The 17,310-nt window shown below is 40.7% G+C and overlaps 1 pseudogene; it reads left to right on the forward strand.

Moving 5' to 3' along the window:
• The first annotated feature begins 771 nt into the window (after nucleotides 1-771).
• On the forward strand, nucleotides 772-7,384 carry LOC147883549 (uncharacterized; annotated as a pseudogene).
• The last annotated feature ends 9,926 nt before the right edge of the window (nucleotides 7,385-17,310 follow it).

A 17,310-nucleotide genomic window follows, 5' to 3' on the forward strand; every position in this document is an offset into this window, starting at 1 on the left:
TCTCCCTGGAGCTAAGTCTGCAGCACTCTTTAGGTCTCCTTCACCTCCTAGGAAAAGGCCCAAGGAAGCCCTATATGCTGCTCCTGTCTGCTCCTCCAAAGCTGCTCTGCTGGATATGAAATGAGGCCACAAGCCTCTCCTTTTATAGGCCCTAAGGCCTGGCAAAAAATACCGACCAGTCTGCCCTGACTGGGCCGACTGGACAAACCAGGTTGGCTGGCCCGACCGACCTGGTTGGCTCAGCCCAACCAGCCCTATATAAGGGCCCTTTGCTGGCCCTCTGTTCCATGCAGGGTCCAGCTCCTTTGCTGTTGTCCTGCCACCTGCCAGCCCTGCTTGCAAGCCATAGACCTGCCCATAGACCCCCACTATACTGTGCCTTGCTGCAGCCCTTTGCTGGCGCCTTGTCCTGGCCATACCTCTTCTGTACACTGCCCTGCAGCAGCCCGTATAGATCCGTACAGCTTTGTACCCTGCTCTGTACACATGCTGATGTCAGCGTGCCTTTCATAGGGTCCTGCTGCAGTCCACTGAGTGCCTCATGCGAGGCCTGATCCAAGACACTGTCTCCCCGCCATCTTCCTGCAGATGAGCTGTTCCTGATGCAGCCTTTCATCCTTGGAATACCCCACCAACCATGAATGCTCCAGATCTGTCCCAGATCCACACATCCAGGTAATCTCTCTTTGGGCACATCCTGCCCTAGGTCTCCCTCCCCCACGCACTCCTCATTTGGGGGCTTACAGATGGGGAGGTGACCTTTCCAACATCATGGCCATGTATGAATGGGGCCTTAGTTCACTCAAGGCCTTTCGCCTTGATGAGTCTTTTCAGTGTATGGACTGGAGAGGCATTGAAATTCAGCTATCACAGTTTGCAGGAACCAAAGAGCTTGTGTGGATGGAGTTTGTTCCTAGCAAAGACCTAGTTCTTGCTGATTGGAAACGGCGTTTTAAAGTGATATCCTCCATGTGCAAGCAAAGCAGTAGAAAGTCCTACCTTCTGAATCACTTGGCTGGTTCTTTGCTGGATGTAGTAGGAGAAAGGTGCACAGATGGGATGTGGATGACTGCCATCTGTGAACCCAATTGCATGTATGCGTTGCTATATTTTGAGGGTCTAGGAAGTTTTGAGTGATGTGAGCAGGAGGACATGCTCGTTTCCATCCTGAATGCTGCTATCAACAATGTGACCATATTCAACAAGAAGGTAGCTTGCTCCGTTCCCTTGCTTTCTTCCATGGTCTGATTACTGTGCACACTGTAACAAGGAGTTACTGTGCACAAACAATTGATTTCCCCATTTTGAAGTGCATGTCCTTTCCTCATGTCTTCATGTCTATCTATTGTGTGTGCACAGGATTTTCATCTAGATAAAGAGACAGAACAGTTTCAGGATGGTGTGAGGTTGGTGAAGGCTGTGAAGCTATTCAAGGGCTTGTTCTATATGTCCATCAAGGATGTTGATGCTTCAGACGTGGAGGATCTCAAGGATGAGTTCTGTGAAAAGATCTATCAGATATGCAACAAGTCCAAGGAGAACTTCCTTACCACTATGTATGGGGGGGAGGTAGAGATTGCAGCAATGCCCCCCTTCCAACGCCCTGAGTTTCATGGCAGCATTTCTGACATTGGAGAAACAATTGAAAAACTATTTCCTACACAATATGTTGAGATATCGAGCTCCACTCGCGATATGCCAGGGTGACTGTTGTGCATTTATGTCACCGACTTGTTAGCTGGAGATGCGGTTGGTACACCGTCCACGAATAATAGCTGGATGACAGCTATCCTTATCTACACTAGTTCGTGGCTCAGTTAGTATGCCACCTTAGTTAGTTGAGTTTGGTTTGAGACCCACATATAGGGTTCTTCTATTTTCTTTGTACTTGAGTTCTTTTGGCTTTCACAACTAAGAAGAGGAAAACTGTTTTCAGCCTCCACCTTTGTGTGTATTCCCCCATTGTGCATGTGAGAAAGCCACAAGTGAGACTCCTTCCCTCTCTCCCACAATCTTCACATGGTATCAGAGCCTTGTTCGTGGTAAGGAGCTCAAGAAAGCAAGCCAAGTTCGTGGTGTCCTGGTAAGAGGACCAGTGTTGCTTTCCCATTTCGAGTTTGGGAGCAAATCTTTGCAGGTAGCACAGCCAGAAGTGCAGGAGTGCACTGTTTCAGATTGAGACGCCCTTCGCGGTGTGGCAAGAGCGCAGTATATGCTGCGGGTGAGGGCAAAGTCCTCGGTGACTTTAGTTTTCTGATTTGAGGCCGTTTCGAGGCCCGTTTTGAAGGCGGAAGTTCTTCGCAGGCACTCAGAAAAAGGCCCTGTTTTTTGTTGTGCGACCACTGCGCGACTAGTCGGTGGAAAGGTGCTGCAGAAATTGCATCGTATGCCTGTGTGCAGAGATATTGGGAGTTGCAGATTCATGCCTGTTGCCTGTTGATGCAAAATCGTCACTAGGAAGTGACTGTGTGGTGAAATACCACTTTCGTCAGTTTTGCAGATCTGCCCGTGTGAGGCAAAAGCTGTGTTTTTTTGCAGTGACAGGATATTTTGCAGTGTTCTGTAATGGCATCTAATTCTCTTTCACAGATTGTCACTGAAAAGCTTGACAAGAACAACTTCCAGGCATGGAAGTTTAGAATGACGAATTTCTTGATGGGAAAAGGCTATTGGGAATTCATTACAGGAAATGAAGAAGAACCTGTTCTTCCTAATGTTCCCAGTCAACAGGAAATGCAGGCATTCAAAGGATGGCATGAGAGAGTCAGGAAAGTTATGTACTGGCTATCTATCAGTATTTCGGACTCCATGATTGTGCATATTCAGGATGCAAGTACGCCAAAGGAGGCATGGGATACTTTGGCAAAAATGTACAGCCACAAATACACAAGCCAGGAAAATGCAACTCAAACAGGAGTTGCACAATGTGCAAAGAGAAAATTTGAGCATAAATGACTACCACATGAAAGTGAAGAAAATTGCAGATGCACTTGCTTCCATTGGGTCGCCAGTGGATGATGATGATTTGGTTTCTGTGACCTTGAATGATCTAGGAAAGGATTATGCACAGTTCCGGACATCCATTGCCGTCCGTGAAAAATTTCCTGATTTTGAGGAGCTGATTGCTCTTCTAATTTCTGAAGAGCAGAGAAATGGTGGTGCATCTTCTTCAGCAGGAACTTCAAAAGAAACTGTCTTCTACTCAAATGCTGGTAGAGGTAGAGGCAGAGGTAGAGGAGGCTGATCTACAGGCTGTGGTAGAAATTAGAATATGCAGCAAACGCAAGAAAACCAGTCCTATGCAGGAGGACGTGGTAACTCTAGAGGCAGGGGGAGCCAAAGTGGCTGTGGTGGATGGCAGAGAAGCCAAAATGCAAACAGCAATGTTGATTGCTACTATTGTGGCAAAATGGGTCATATGGCTAAGGACTGCTACAAAAAGCAGAATGACATTATGAATGGAAAATTGCAGCAAGGCAATTATGCATCTTCTAGCAGGCAGGGTGATGACAGAAATGAGCATCTATTTATGGTGCAGCATATGACCAATTCTGTGACAAGTGCAGATGACAAGTGCGAAGAACAAAATGATGTGTGGTATGTTGACTCAGGTGCGTCAAACCACATGACAGGTCATGCAGAATGGATGCAAGATGATGCAAGGAAAATGGAAAAGCCAGGATTTGTGGAGACTGGTGATGATACTGCACATCCTATTATGCAGATTGGCAAAATTCCTTTGTATGTAGGATGGGAAAAAGAAATACCTGTCTGATGTATTTCATGTCCCGAACATCACCAAGAACCTGGTTTCTGTTGGTCAGATGGTTGAGCAGGGCTTGCAGGTCAGATACTATCCTCATGGATGCTTTGTTGAGGATACGAAAAATAATGGTCGCTTGATAGCAAAAGGAAAGAAGAAGGGCAGGATGTTTACGTTGGATGCAGACATGCCTGAATTGAGTGCAGCAATGTTTGCACATGGGACCGGTGTAGTTGCAGATATTGATATCTGGCACAAACGCATTGGTCATGTTAATATATAGCGACTTAAATCAATGCAAGCCCAAAATATTGTTACAGGATTGCCTAAATTCAAGGTTGCAGAAATGCACAAGGTTTGTGAAGCCTGTCAATTTGGGAAACAGGCAAGGAAACCTTTTCCTAGGCATGTTCAAGAGAGTAAAAAGCCATTGGAATTAATCCACTCTGATGTGTGAACTACAAAAGCTGCATCTATTGGAGGCTGTCACTATTTTGTCACATTTATTGATGACTTCAGCAGAAAACTGTGGGTGTATTTTATGAAAAAGAAAAGTGAAGTGTTTGGGCACTTCAAAGCTTTCAAAGCTATGGTTGAAAAAGAAACAGGCCTGCAAATAAAATGCCTAAGGTCAGATGGAGGGGGAGAGTACCTCTCAAATGAGTTTGCAAGGTTCTTGCAGGAGCATGGTATAAAGCAGCAATATTCATGCAGTCATACCCCACAGCAAAATGGAATTGCAGAAAGAAAAAACAGGCATATTGGAGAGGTATCTCGGGCTATGCTAAATGAAAAAGATCTACTAGATTATTATTGGGCTGAAGCAGTTGCTACAACAGTGTATATAATGAACAGGACTCCCACTGCAGCAATACATGGCATGACGCCAGAGGAGATGTATACTGGTAGGAAACCAGATATTTCTCATTTGAAGATTTTTGGTTGCATTGCCTATGTCCATGTGCCAGATGAGTTGAGGTCCAAGTTGGATCCAAAAGCTGAGAAGTGCGTCTTTATTGGTTATTCTCTGCAGTAGAAAGGGTATAGATGCTATAACCCTTCTACACGTAAGTTCACAGTGAGCAGAGATGTTGTTTTTGATGAGATGAGCAGCTGGTATAAACCAATAAATGTGATGATTGATGTAGATGCACAAAATGGTAATGCTGCACAGAATGCACAGCAGCAATCACAAAATATCAGTGGACCTGGAGTGTCCTCTACCAGTGGTTCACATACTTCGCAATGGATAGGCAGATTGAGATCAGGAGAATCCCCTCAAAGCAATGTAGAGAGTGGTACGCAGGTATCACGAAAAGGAAAAGAGAAGGTAGATCAGCCCATGTTTGATGTGAATGCAGGTCACTCTTGTGTGGATGGTGAATCCAGTGGCTCAAAACAGAGCATTGATGATGAGTTGGGTATTCCTTCTGTTGTTACACCTGGAGTAAGGAAGACCAAGGATGTTTTGAGAGCACCTGGAAGTGAGCCTATTTTGCGCAGGTCTACCAGGGTTAGGTATCCTGTGGATAGGCAGAAATATGATGGATTTACAGCCATTCACTATGCCTATATGGTCAAAGTGATACAGGAACCAGAACCCACTTCTTTTGAGCAAGCCATGGGAAATGAAAAATGGGAGAAAGCCATGGATGAAGAAATGGATGCCTTGGATGCTAATGCTACATGGGAATTGGTGCCTTTGCCTAAAGGCAAGAATGCAATTGGCTGTAAGTGGGTTTATAAGATCAAGCACAATGCAGATGGTTCTGTGAATAGATACAAGGCAAGATTAGTTGTCAAGGGGTATGCACAGACATATGGCATTGATTATGAAGAAACTTTCAGCCCGGTTGCAAGGATGGCAACCGTAAGAGTAGCCATCGCTATGGCTGCATCAAAGGGATGGTCTTTACATCAGATGGATGTAAAGAATGCCTTCTTGCATGGTGATTTGCAAGAAGAGGACTTTATGGAGCAGCCAGCAGGTTATGTTCATGCTACTCATCCTGAGTTTGTTTGCAGGTTGAAGAAAGCCTTGTAGGGCTTGAAGCAAGCACCTAGAGCATGGTTTGACAAGATAGGACAGTATCTTGTCACTATTGGCTTTCAGATTTCCAAGGCAAATTTCTCACTCTATGTGAGAAAAACAGAGAAAGGGATTATGCTGCTGGTCATTTATGTTGATGATTTGATCATTACAGGTGATAGTGATGAAGATATCCTTCATGTGAAAATGCTATTGAGGCAGAAGTTTGAGATGAAGGATTTGGGAGAGCTACGTTATTTCTTGGGCATTGAGGTGATGAGATCACCAAGTGGGATACAGCTCTTGCAGAGGCAGTATGGACTAGACATGCTGTCCAAATATGGGATGATAAGCTGTAAGCCTATTTCAGTTCCTTTGGAGCAGAATGTGAAGCTGAGCGCAGATGCAGGTGAGCTTTTGGAAGACCCTACTATGTACAGACGCATAGTAGGAAGTTTGATTTACATGACTATTACCAGGCCAGATTTGAGCTATGCTATTAGGTTGGTAAGTCAGTTTATGCAGGCTCCAAGGAAACCGCATTTGGATGCGGCTAGACGCATACTCAGGTATGTGAAGTCCACACTGCAGTATGGACTATTTTATGAGACTGGGGTTCAGATACAGTTGCATGGATACACTGATGCTGATTGGGCTGGTAGCATTTCAGATAGACGATCTACCAGTGGATATGTGTTCTCTTTTGAGAGTGTTGCAGTCACTTGGAGCAGCAAGAAACAGCCTACAGTTGCCTTGTCGAGCACAGAGGCTGAGTACAGGGGTGCAGCAATGGCTGCATGTGAGGTAGCTTGGTTGCATAAGCTACTTTATGATATGCATCAGTCTACAGATGGGCCGGTTGTCATTTATTGTGACAACATGAGCAGTATACATTTGGCAAAGAACCCAGTCTTTCATGCTAGAACAAAGCACATTGAGGTGCATTATCACTATGTGCGGGAGAAGGTTTTACTAGGTCTTATTGATCTAGTTTATGTCAGCACAGAGGATCAGGTAGCTGACATATTCACGAAAGCATTGGGTGCAGAGAAGCTGCGCAAGTTTAGAGACCTGCTTGTTGGTGTGCAGGATTTGGAATTGAGCTCGAGGGGGAGTGTTGAGATATCGAGCTCCACTCGCGATATGCCAGGGTGACTGTTGTGTATTTATGTCACCGACTTGTTAGCTGGAGATGCGGTTGGTACACCGCCCACGAATAATAGCTGGATGACAGCTATCCTTATCTACACTAGTTCGTGGCTCAGTTAGTATGCCACCTTAGTTAGTTGAGTTTGGTTTGAGACCCACATATAGGGTTCTTCTATTTTCTTTGTACTTGAGTTCTTTTGGCTTTCACAACTAAGAAGAGGAAAACTGTTTTCAGCCTCCACCTTTGTGTGTATTCCCCCATTGTGCATGTGAGAAAGCCACAAGTGAGACTCCTTCCCTCTCTCCCACAATCTTCACACAATACTGGCCGCAGCTTCATGCTGGACTTAAAGCTGGTGGTTGCCTAAATAAGCGCAAGAGATTGGGCTCCTGTAGATTCAAAGCGATTAGCCATGAGGCTCAGCTTGATCAGAGTAGCTTGATCAGAGTGCATCTAGAAGTGCTCTTAGGCTTAGCAACTGCTTGGATAGAATGCCGCTTGTGAACTTTGATAGTCAGGAGGAGTTGAAAAATGAGCCCATACATGTAGCAGGTCAGACTTTGACAATTACGGATGCAGTCTAGAGCTGGTGGTAGAATCGAATGAGGCCGTGGGAGTTATATTGAGCCCCTTGAAGGAGGCATTTGCCAGAGTTGTCCAACACAAAGGAACTGATGAGAGTTGGTTATCATCGTATGTAAGCTTCCTAGCTGGTGTGGTTGAGATGAGGAGAAATAGGGTGCTTGCATGGTTACAAGTCAATACTTAAGATTTTCCAGAAGATAGTGATCTCACACTAAGTGTACTATTTCCCTAGTCTACATTTGTCTAGTCTAGTCTAGTCTAGTCTTTGTGTCTTGAGTGTGTGCCATGTGGCACCTCTACAATTATCCCATAATAACACCTATTTCATTAATTTTGGACTCTTGCACTGTCCAAATTCATTTTGTGAGATAATTCTGGATAAAACATTTCAAAAAAAGAGGCTCTTATAAAACAAAACATTGAGTCAAAAAAGAAGATTTAAAAAAATCAAATTAGAAAAAATGACGTGAGATGTTAAAAATAGAGTACATCACATTGTTAAAAGAGACAAAAAAGTAAGATTTTAAAAAATCAAATTAGAAAAAATGGCGTGACATGTTATGAAAACTAGAGTACATTTCAAAAAGAGCACATCACATTTGTAAAGAAGTAGATCATATTACTCAAAGCCATATGGTGCCAAAAAACACCTTAATACAGTCTCTCTTAACATCATCTTAACATCACATTTGTACAAGAAGTACTAGATCATATTACTCAAAGCCATATGGTGTCAAAAAACACCTTAATACAAGGCCATATGGTGTCAAAAAACACCTTAATACAAAGCCATATGGTGTCAAAAAACACCTTAATACAGTCTCTCTTATCTAAGTCTAGAAGATCTCATCATTGGTCTCTCTTATCTTCTCAACAACCCAATCCTTCACTGCCTCCACAGCTGTATCCTCAACATAATTACATGAGAAGAAGAAGTTTAAGCAATCACAAATTGTTTCTTTATAATTTCTCTGAGAGGCTCTTATTGTTCTCTCAGCATCCGCATCAAATCGCCCATGACGAGAGCTACGATAACGCAGGTTACTTAAGAAATCTAATAGATCTTGTCGTGCTTTTATCATACGTCTTAGAAGTCTTTCACTGTCTGCTATCTTGAGAGTCTCCTCCCTCTCTGCGTGCCTTTGTGCAGCAAATTCCTCTCTCTCCATGTGTGTCAAAGGAGAACCTTGTCGAATTCTGGCCTCTCTCTGTGCTCCTTGGTCAGCAATCCATTCTTTGAGATTGTTAATTCCGAACTCCACGTCTTCGACAATGCCAAGGACATCCATGGGTGGGGAGATGATAAAGAAAGGGAGATGGACTACAATGCAAACAAAGAAGAGAGTGTCTGCGGAGGAAGAACTAGGATAGAAGATTACTTGGTTATCAAGATGGATGAAAGAAGACTCTGAGAGTGTTTGCGGAAGGACTAGGATAGAAGAATACAAGTTAATGAGAAGCACTAGGATGCAAGAAAGAAGAGAGTGTCTGCAAAAGAACTATGATAGAAGAATACTTGGTTATCAGGATGGATGAAAGAAGACTCTGAGAGTGTTTGCGGAAGGACTAGGATAGAAGAATACAAGAAGAATACAAGTTAATGTGAGAAGCACTAGGATGGATGAAAGAAGAGAGTGTTTGTGGAAGAACTAGGATAGAAGAATACTTGGTTATCAAGATGGATGAAAGAAGACTCTGAGAGTGTTTGGGGAAGGACTAGGATAGAAGAATACAAGTTACTCAGAAGGATACTTGGTTATCAGGATGGATGAAAGAAGACTCTGAGAGTGTTTGCGGAAGGACTAGGATAGAAGAATACAAGTTACTCAGAAGGACTAGGATGTAAGAAATAAGAGAGTGTTTGTGGAAAGACTAGGATGGAAGAATACAAGTGCACTAAGGCACGATGTGTTCACTACGATAAGGATAAGGGTTGGAATAAAGTGAGTGGCATGATGTGTTCACTATGATAAGGGTTGGAATAAAGCGAGTGGAGATTGAATGCTCTACTTTAAGTGAGTGGAGATGATAAGGATAAGGGTTGGAATAAAGTGAGAGAAGCATTGCGAATGCTCTACTTTAAGTGAGTGGAGACTGTCCAACTGAATAAAATTCTCATTACACAAGGATTTATTTCCAAATAATCACATCATCACACATTCATATCATAAAATTGTGTGCATGAAGAAATATATTACAAATATTACATCATCACATATTCATATCAAAATTCTCATCACACAAGGATTTATTTTCAAATAATCACATCATCACACATTCATATCATAAAATTGTGTGCATGAAGAAATATATTACAAATATTACATCATCACATATTCATATCAAAATTCTCATCACACAAGGATTTATTTTCAAATAATCACATCATCACACATTCATATCATAAAATTGTGTGCATGAAATAAATATATTACAAATATTACATCATCAAATATTCATATCAGAATTCCCATCACACAAGGATTTATTTCCAAATAATCACATCATCACACATTCATATCATAAAATTGTGTGCATAAAGAAATTATATAAATATCATGATTATGCCACTTAAGTAATAAGTCACAAATTGGTGTATAATCAACAAAAACTACAAACACAACATCATACATGCATCACAACTCTTGTGATGCTTCTAGTGGAGACTCTGGCAACTCTTCGGACGCTTCCAATGGAGGCTGTGGTACTGTAGATGTACACTCGGTCTCTACTTCTTTTGTAGTATGTAGTGCTTTCGGAGTAGACTCAGTATCCTCTTCCTTAAATGCAAGCGGAGGCGGTGGCAACTCTTCTGATGCTTCCAGTGGAGGCTGTGGTGCTGTAGGTGTACATTGGGTCTCTACTTCTTCTGTAGTATGCAGTGCTTTCATAGTAGACTCAGTCTCCTCTTCCTTAAAGGAAAGCTCTGGTATTGCTTCAGTTGCACGTTGTATTCTAATGGTAGCAATTAGGTCTCGAATGATTTCAGCCCTAAACAATTGTATATCCTCCTCTGAATATTTGAGCTCCAAAGAGTCTTCCGATGAGATCTGTGGCATTAGTGAGAAAATTTCTTTGAAAATCAACATGCAGTTGTAGGCAACTCTCCACCCACAACTATGCCCATCTTCCTGCTCTACTACTAAACGCTTTTGGAAGTCTACCGAGTCTTTGTACTGTCCTGTTTCTCTGATAGCAGATACCAACTTCTCAATCGACCTGCTCATCGTGACATATTAAAAAAACTTAGTGTATCTATCACATAAGGTACATAATATAGAAGTAACAACAGATTAATAGAATACTTACGTTTGCACTGAGCCATGAAAGCCTGCAATGGAGTTAACAAACCAACAATAGTTGTCTTCAAGGTTCCAAACCACCAGACTCCAATGTTCCCTACACGAATAATTAAGAACCATTATTATTTAACACAATGTTGCTAGTATAAGATGAAAATAAAGGTTGCCATGATACTTACATCTCATGATATGCCATAAATAGGACTCGCACGCCATGTAAATGTAAAGGCTGTAACAATTTACAAACATCGGCTATCGTCTTTCTGCTATCGCTAAGTATAGGAGAAAGGAGGGAATCCAACATATACGCACGATTTTGTACGACTCTACCAAATCGTGAGATAACTATACTGCACCAACAAATAAATGAATATTAGCTTATTAGATTTAATCAAAATAAATGAATATTAGCTTATTAGCTTATTAGATTAAATCAAAATATTGAATTATCAAGTAGAGAAAAAGTTTGTATCAAACCTGAGAATGGCCATCATAACGTTGTTATTGACCTCATTTGAAGCTCTAGAGAGAATTGAAATCTCTTCTCCCCCAAATTCAAGATACTGAGGTCTATGTTGAATCATAACCCTAACATTAAAAGAGCTTCCCAATTCTTTTAATGAGGCCATGTTTGTAGAGTTGAGGTCATCTATCCTCTTTGACTCTTTGATGGCATTCATTTCGCAATCAATGATTGCTCGAATGGTACATGTTATAAATGCATAGAGATGCAAATCCGTATATGTTGATAGTGTGGTGTCATTTTGCATCTCAAAAATTTGACCAAGTACCAAAAAGCAATTGTAGCCCACCCTCCATCCACAATTATAGATGTGGCTATTATCTTGATGTGACACCTGACATGTTATATACTCTATTTGTTGTGCCAAGTCACATTGCCGCATTACTATGTCGATAGCATCTACTAATTTTCGAGCTGATCTGCATATCAAAACATATAACAACAGTGAATATGTGCATTGCATATCAATCTACATGTCAAGAAGTGACAACAAGTGTAGTCTATACTTACTCTAACACATTGCCATGGACGGATGTCATTGAGTTTGCAAAGAAGCACTTCTTCGCAAGGATGTCCACGACTACCAGACTCCAATGTGAGCTGCATTATCAATAAAGAATAATTACTGTGTTTGAGACAATTCTAGCAAATGCAATAGGAAAAACAAGTAGGGTTTGATGCTTACTTCTCATAATATGCTGTAAAAATAACTCGTGCGTCATTCATAGGAATGTGCTTCAACCACTTGCAAACATTCTCTATGGTTTCTTCTTTGTTGATAAGCACTTCCGAAATACGAGGATCGAGCATATATGAAACGCTTTGTATATTTTGCGGAAAATTTGCTATAACATTGCTATATTTAAAAAAAAAGTATTAGCTTCTTGGGTTTAATCAAAATAAGCAAAGTATAAAGCCAAGGAAAAGGCTGCATCAAACCTGAGGATGGTTGTAATGACTTTGACATTAACCTCATTCTTAGGATTCAAGAGGATTGAAATCTCTTCTTCACCAAATTCAAAAAAATGAGGTTGTTGTCGAATTAACAACATAGCAGTGAATGAACTTCCAATCTGCTCCAATAGATTCATATTTTTATGACTCATCTTATTGAGGGAGTAGTCTACATCGTATTCTTCTTCACTTGCTATGTCCTCCACATCCTCCTTCTGCCATAAAAATATAAAAAAGTTATGCGATGTACACATCCCAAATAAAGGCTTAAACAAGCAGATAAGGTTTCATATATGCTTTCATTAGTGTAAGTCTCTCCTCTGCTTGGAGCAAAAATTTAAAAAGGTTTCATACACGCTTTCATTAGAGTGAGTCTCTCCTTCTCTTGGATGAAAAATTTTTTACACATCCCAAATAAAAATAATGGTTTAAATAATCATAGAAGTATAAAGATAGCATGCTTTCATTAGACAAGTTATGAGATTTATACATCCCAAATAAAATTAATGGTTTAAATAATTATAAAAGTATAAAGATAGTATGCTTTCATTAAACTCATTCTCTTCTCCTTTTGAGGAAAATATAAAAAAGTCATGAGATTTATACATCCCACTTAAAGGCTGGAACAAGTATACAAGTATAAAGATAAGGTTTTATACATGCTGCAATGTAGTCATATTTTCATGTTGTTTCCCAATGGTAGTAATTAGATGCTGAATACTCTCAGCCCGAAATGCTAGCAGATCAGCTTCTGTATATGATTCCATTTTGACTGGTAACTCCAGATCAAAAATCTCTCTAAGAAACAACATGCAGTTGTAGGCGACTCTCCACCCACAACTGTGTCCATCTTTTTGCTCCACTGGCAGACGTCTTTTGAATTCTACTTGATCTTGTTGCTCCGTGGTTGTTCTGACAGCAGATACTAGCCGATATGCAGCACTGTCCAGCATGACATATGAAATATATTAATATGTCATGATCATAAGATACAAAATAAGAAAGTATCAAAAATATTAAGAGAATAATTACCTTGGGGAGTTGGCATGATAGCCTTCTATTGAATTCACAAACCATAAATGGTTGAGTTCAAGGTCCCAGAAGATCAGACTCCAATGTGAGCTACACGACCAGAATAAAAATGATTATTGTTTTACACAAACTTGCCAAAGAAATAGTAAAAATAAGGTTAGAGTTGATACTTACGCCTCATGATAAGGCATTAAGATGACTCGCACCCCATCTAAATTCAAAGGGCTTAACCAGGTACAGACATCTTCTATAGTCTTTTGAGGAGAGCTAAGAATAGAAGAAAGGAGAGCATCGAGCATGTAGACACGATGCTGCACTGTACTAGGAAGTTGAGAAATAACTACACTGCACCAAGAAATAAACAAACATTAGCTCATAGAATTGATTTGCATTCTGCACTAGGAAACTGATATATAACTGAACTGTGAATAAATAAACAAATGTTAGCTTATTGAAGTAGCAATAAATAAATAAACATTACCTGAGAATGGCCAAGATAACATTGTCATTAACCTCTTTTAAAGGATTGGAGAGGATTGAAACCTCCTCTCTACCAAAGCTTAAATACTGAGGTTCTCGTTTCAAAACGATCTTAACTTGAAATGAGCTCTCCATTTTATCTAATGCAGCTAAATTTGATTTTTCAATCAAATTTAGAGGTGGTTGCATTGTTGAAGTGGAAGGGAGTGCCTCCGTATTGACTTCATCCATTTCTTCTCCCTCTATTGCCTGTAAATAAATATGAGAGATTAGAGTCATTATCTTTAAATTTAAATCTTATTTAAAAAATTGTATTTAGTTGAGAAATAGAGAGTTCATACCGCTAAGTATTGTCGTAGTGGCCTTTTTTCATAACCCTGAGAGCCATAATTATCAAAGAGGGCATCATCATATTTGTCTTCATCCACCAACCTCTCTGTGAATGGGTCATGTAAGTCCATCTTTTCATCATTAACAACTGGGACATTATGATCTTCAAGGTAATCATCCATGTCATCGGTGTCCTTGAGGTCTATCTCTTTTTCATAGCCTGTGGTTAGATCTGCTTGAAGCTGGAAATAGGCCATGAAATGCTTATTTTCAATAATATTGGTGGAGTTGCCTTTTCTTAGGAGATCCTCAAATAAATATCCCATCCTGCACAAGGTGACCTCCCAACCTGCCGGCAGCAAATTCTCCATCATGGTAAGCAAGAGACTCCCACTTTTTGCAGGACTTCCGTAGTTGTTTTTCTGATAATGTATGGACCTGGGAATATCTTGCTCTTCTAGCATCAATCTCAAATTATTTGAATTCCCTCTTATGTTCTTTTGTAAAGAGTGATCAGGGTTGGGACTCCGCATACATAGAAAGAATGATTCAAGAGTTTGAATCGCTATGCCACATTCTCTCTTGCCTCTCTTTGCTGCATAAACACCACTATAGATCTTCAAATCTGATGAATATGCTCGCTCTAGAGTAACCTGCATGGCTTCTTTGTCTTTTTTATCAACAAATATGACAATGTTACAAATCGCCACTTTGCTAATGGTGGTATATACTATTCTATCAATGAAGTTATGGATATCATCGCTAGAAACTTCATTGATAAAGAATAGTTGTGGCTTATCCCATGCTGACTCATTCTTAAAGAAGTCATCTTCTGAGACTCCCCTGAAGTTGACAAGCTTTCCAGACTCTGCCGTAACCTCTACATTGAATTGAAAGCTTTGGTGCATATCTGTTGGCATTCTTATCTCGCTGATTAATCTTTCCACATATGCAACCACCTGTTGTGGGATCTCTTTTCTCATATAAGAGGTTACTATTTCCGACCCATCTTCATCCTTTTTAATCCACCTGTTGGCCCATAGCTTTACCTTGGGTGTTGACAAAGAAGCTATATGCTTCACCACATTATAGTCAATGTTGCAATGAGTAAGTGGAATTTGTTTCTCTGACAGCAAATACTTGATGGCACTATGCACTGCATCACGCCTCACCTGTACATTGATGCATTCTTCCATGCAGTGGTCTTTGTCTTTTTTTCCAAAAAACCATTCTTTCTTTAAAATTCTTTGTGCTGCCATGGATGCATACTTATCAGGTAAGTACTTTACAGGCCTCCACATCCTTGCCGTCAACTCCTTCTTATCCATTACCTTTGACTTGCCGGAGATAAACAAAGGAGCTTCATAGGTCAGCTGTCCACGCTCACAAGCAATGCACGTTTCAAGCATCTCATTGAACACTTCAACAGGACGAAAGATGATAGAAGTATAGTCGGCATATCTGTCCCTCACCACCTTGAGGCTTGTCATACTTTCTTCCCGCTCTTGGGTTCCCCTAGGCACAACTGCACTCAAAGAAGTATAAAAGTTTGTGAGTGTGTCGGCGTCTGCTTTTGTGACCTTTCGCTTCAAATCAGGATTTGGGGAACCAAATGTTGTCCATATCACCCTTGCCTTCTGTAAGACCTCTGATGTTGAGGATATCTTACGCTTTCCATGGACATAATGATTAAGTCTTTCGGACTCAATCAAATATTTAATCTCATGCTTGAATATACAGATCGTTGCAGGATAATAATGGAATGAGCTTATCTTTACAAATTGTTCTGGAGTGAGTCTTTTGCCCTCCTTTGCTTCCCTTGCGATCTGATTACAAGCATAAGCCCAATGTTGACCATCAATGGGCTGGAATCTGCAATGAAGGAGAAATTCCTTCTTGACTTCCTTTAGCATATTCTCTCCTTGTGCCTCTTCGCCTCGTTCATGTGGAATATTTTTTAGAGTGTTTTTAAAGAATTGACTGAAGATCTCCTCGAAATGTGTAGGCCCTGTAAATGTTATTTGATCCAGAAAACTATTTTTGGTTGGACAAAACATTATTGGGCGCAAGACCACATTACTTGCCACAGGTTTCTTGCCATCTCTCAAAGCCTCGTATATTTGCATTGCATAGGATATATCAAGGCTTCGGCTATTAGTAAACAGAGCTGCAGCTTCCACATCTTTGGCATTCACAAACCATGTCCTTTGACCCCAGATATATCCCACATCATCATCTGTAACTGCTTCATTAAGACGCAGATTAAGATTTTTAATTGATGTGAGTTCATCTTGATCATCTTCAGCCTCAGATTCTGAGTCTTCTTCATCTTTCTCTTTTTTTGACCGTTTTTCATCCACATTATCTTTCTCTACAGTGGGACGATGTCTTTTCTTACTGCTTGGAACCGTGGCTCTTGCAGTACTAGCCTTTTGCATTTCACGTCGTGGCTTGCTAGCAAGAGCTTCTAGCATAACTGCAGTGGATCGACCTTGATCTTCTTCAATTTTTGCTAATTCCCGTGCACTCAAGGCTTGTTTTTCATCATCCTTAGTTACATTCACCATTTCTGGCTCTACAAGTTTGCGCTCATCTTCTACAGGTTTGTGACAGTGTGCCTGTTCTTCTTGTCCCTGCATTGAAGTCTGAGCTTTTTGATCTCCTTCATGTGATGATTCTTGCATATGGAGAGCATATTCTGCATCCTGAAAGTATTCAAGCATTATCTTTGCATGCATCCTTTTTGCCACCACACTAGGAAATTGCTCCCAAGTATATGAAAGAGTCTCCAATGCCCTTTGCAACTCTGGAAACTTTGATGGTTGAGGAGGAGGCATCACAAAGGTCTTTGCGTCTCTCCTTGACACAATAAAATGCATACCGCCAACTTCAGGATCTGAACTCTTTGTTAAAATATCCACAAAGGTGTCTTTTCGCTGAATTATTATGCCTACTACAAGGCTTGAAGTCATATCTTTTTTGAAGAAAGTAGCATCCCATGGATCTTCAACACCATTGAACTCCCTTTTTGACATAAGTAGAAAGAGTCTCTTTTCCTTTTGATGAAGAAACCAGGCTCTTCTACCCATGTGATATCGAGTCCACCTACCAAAGCCATTGGGGCTATATTCCTTTCCTTTGAAATTCAAAGTGACATCAGAA

This window comes from Dipteris shenzhenensis, chromosome 28 (genome assembly GCF_047967505.1).
Source record: "Dipteris shenzhenensis isolate YYH24624 ecotype China chromosome 28, Dip_SZ_1.0, whole genome shotgun sequence".
NCBI classification, from domain to species: domain Eukaryota; kingdom Viridiplantae; phylum Streptophyta; class Polypodiopsida; order Gleicheniales; family Dipteridaceae; genus Dipteris; species Dipteris shenzhenensis.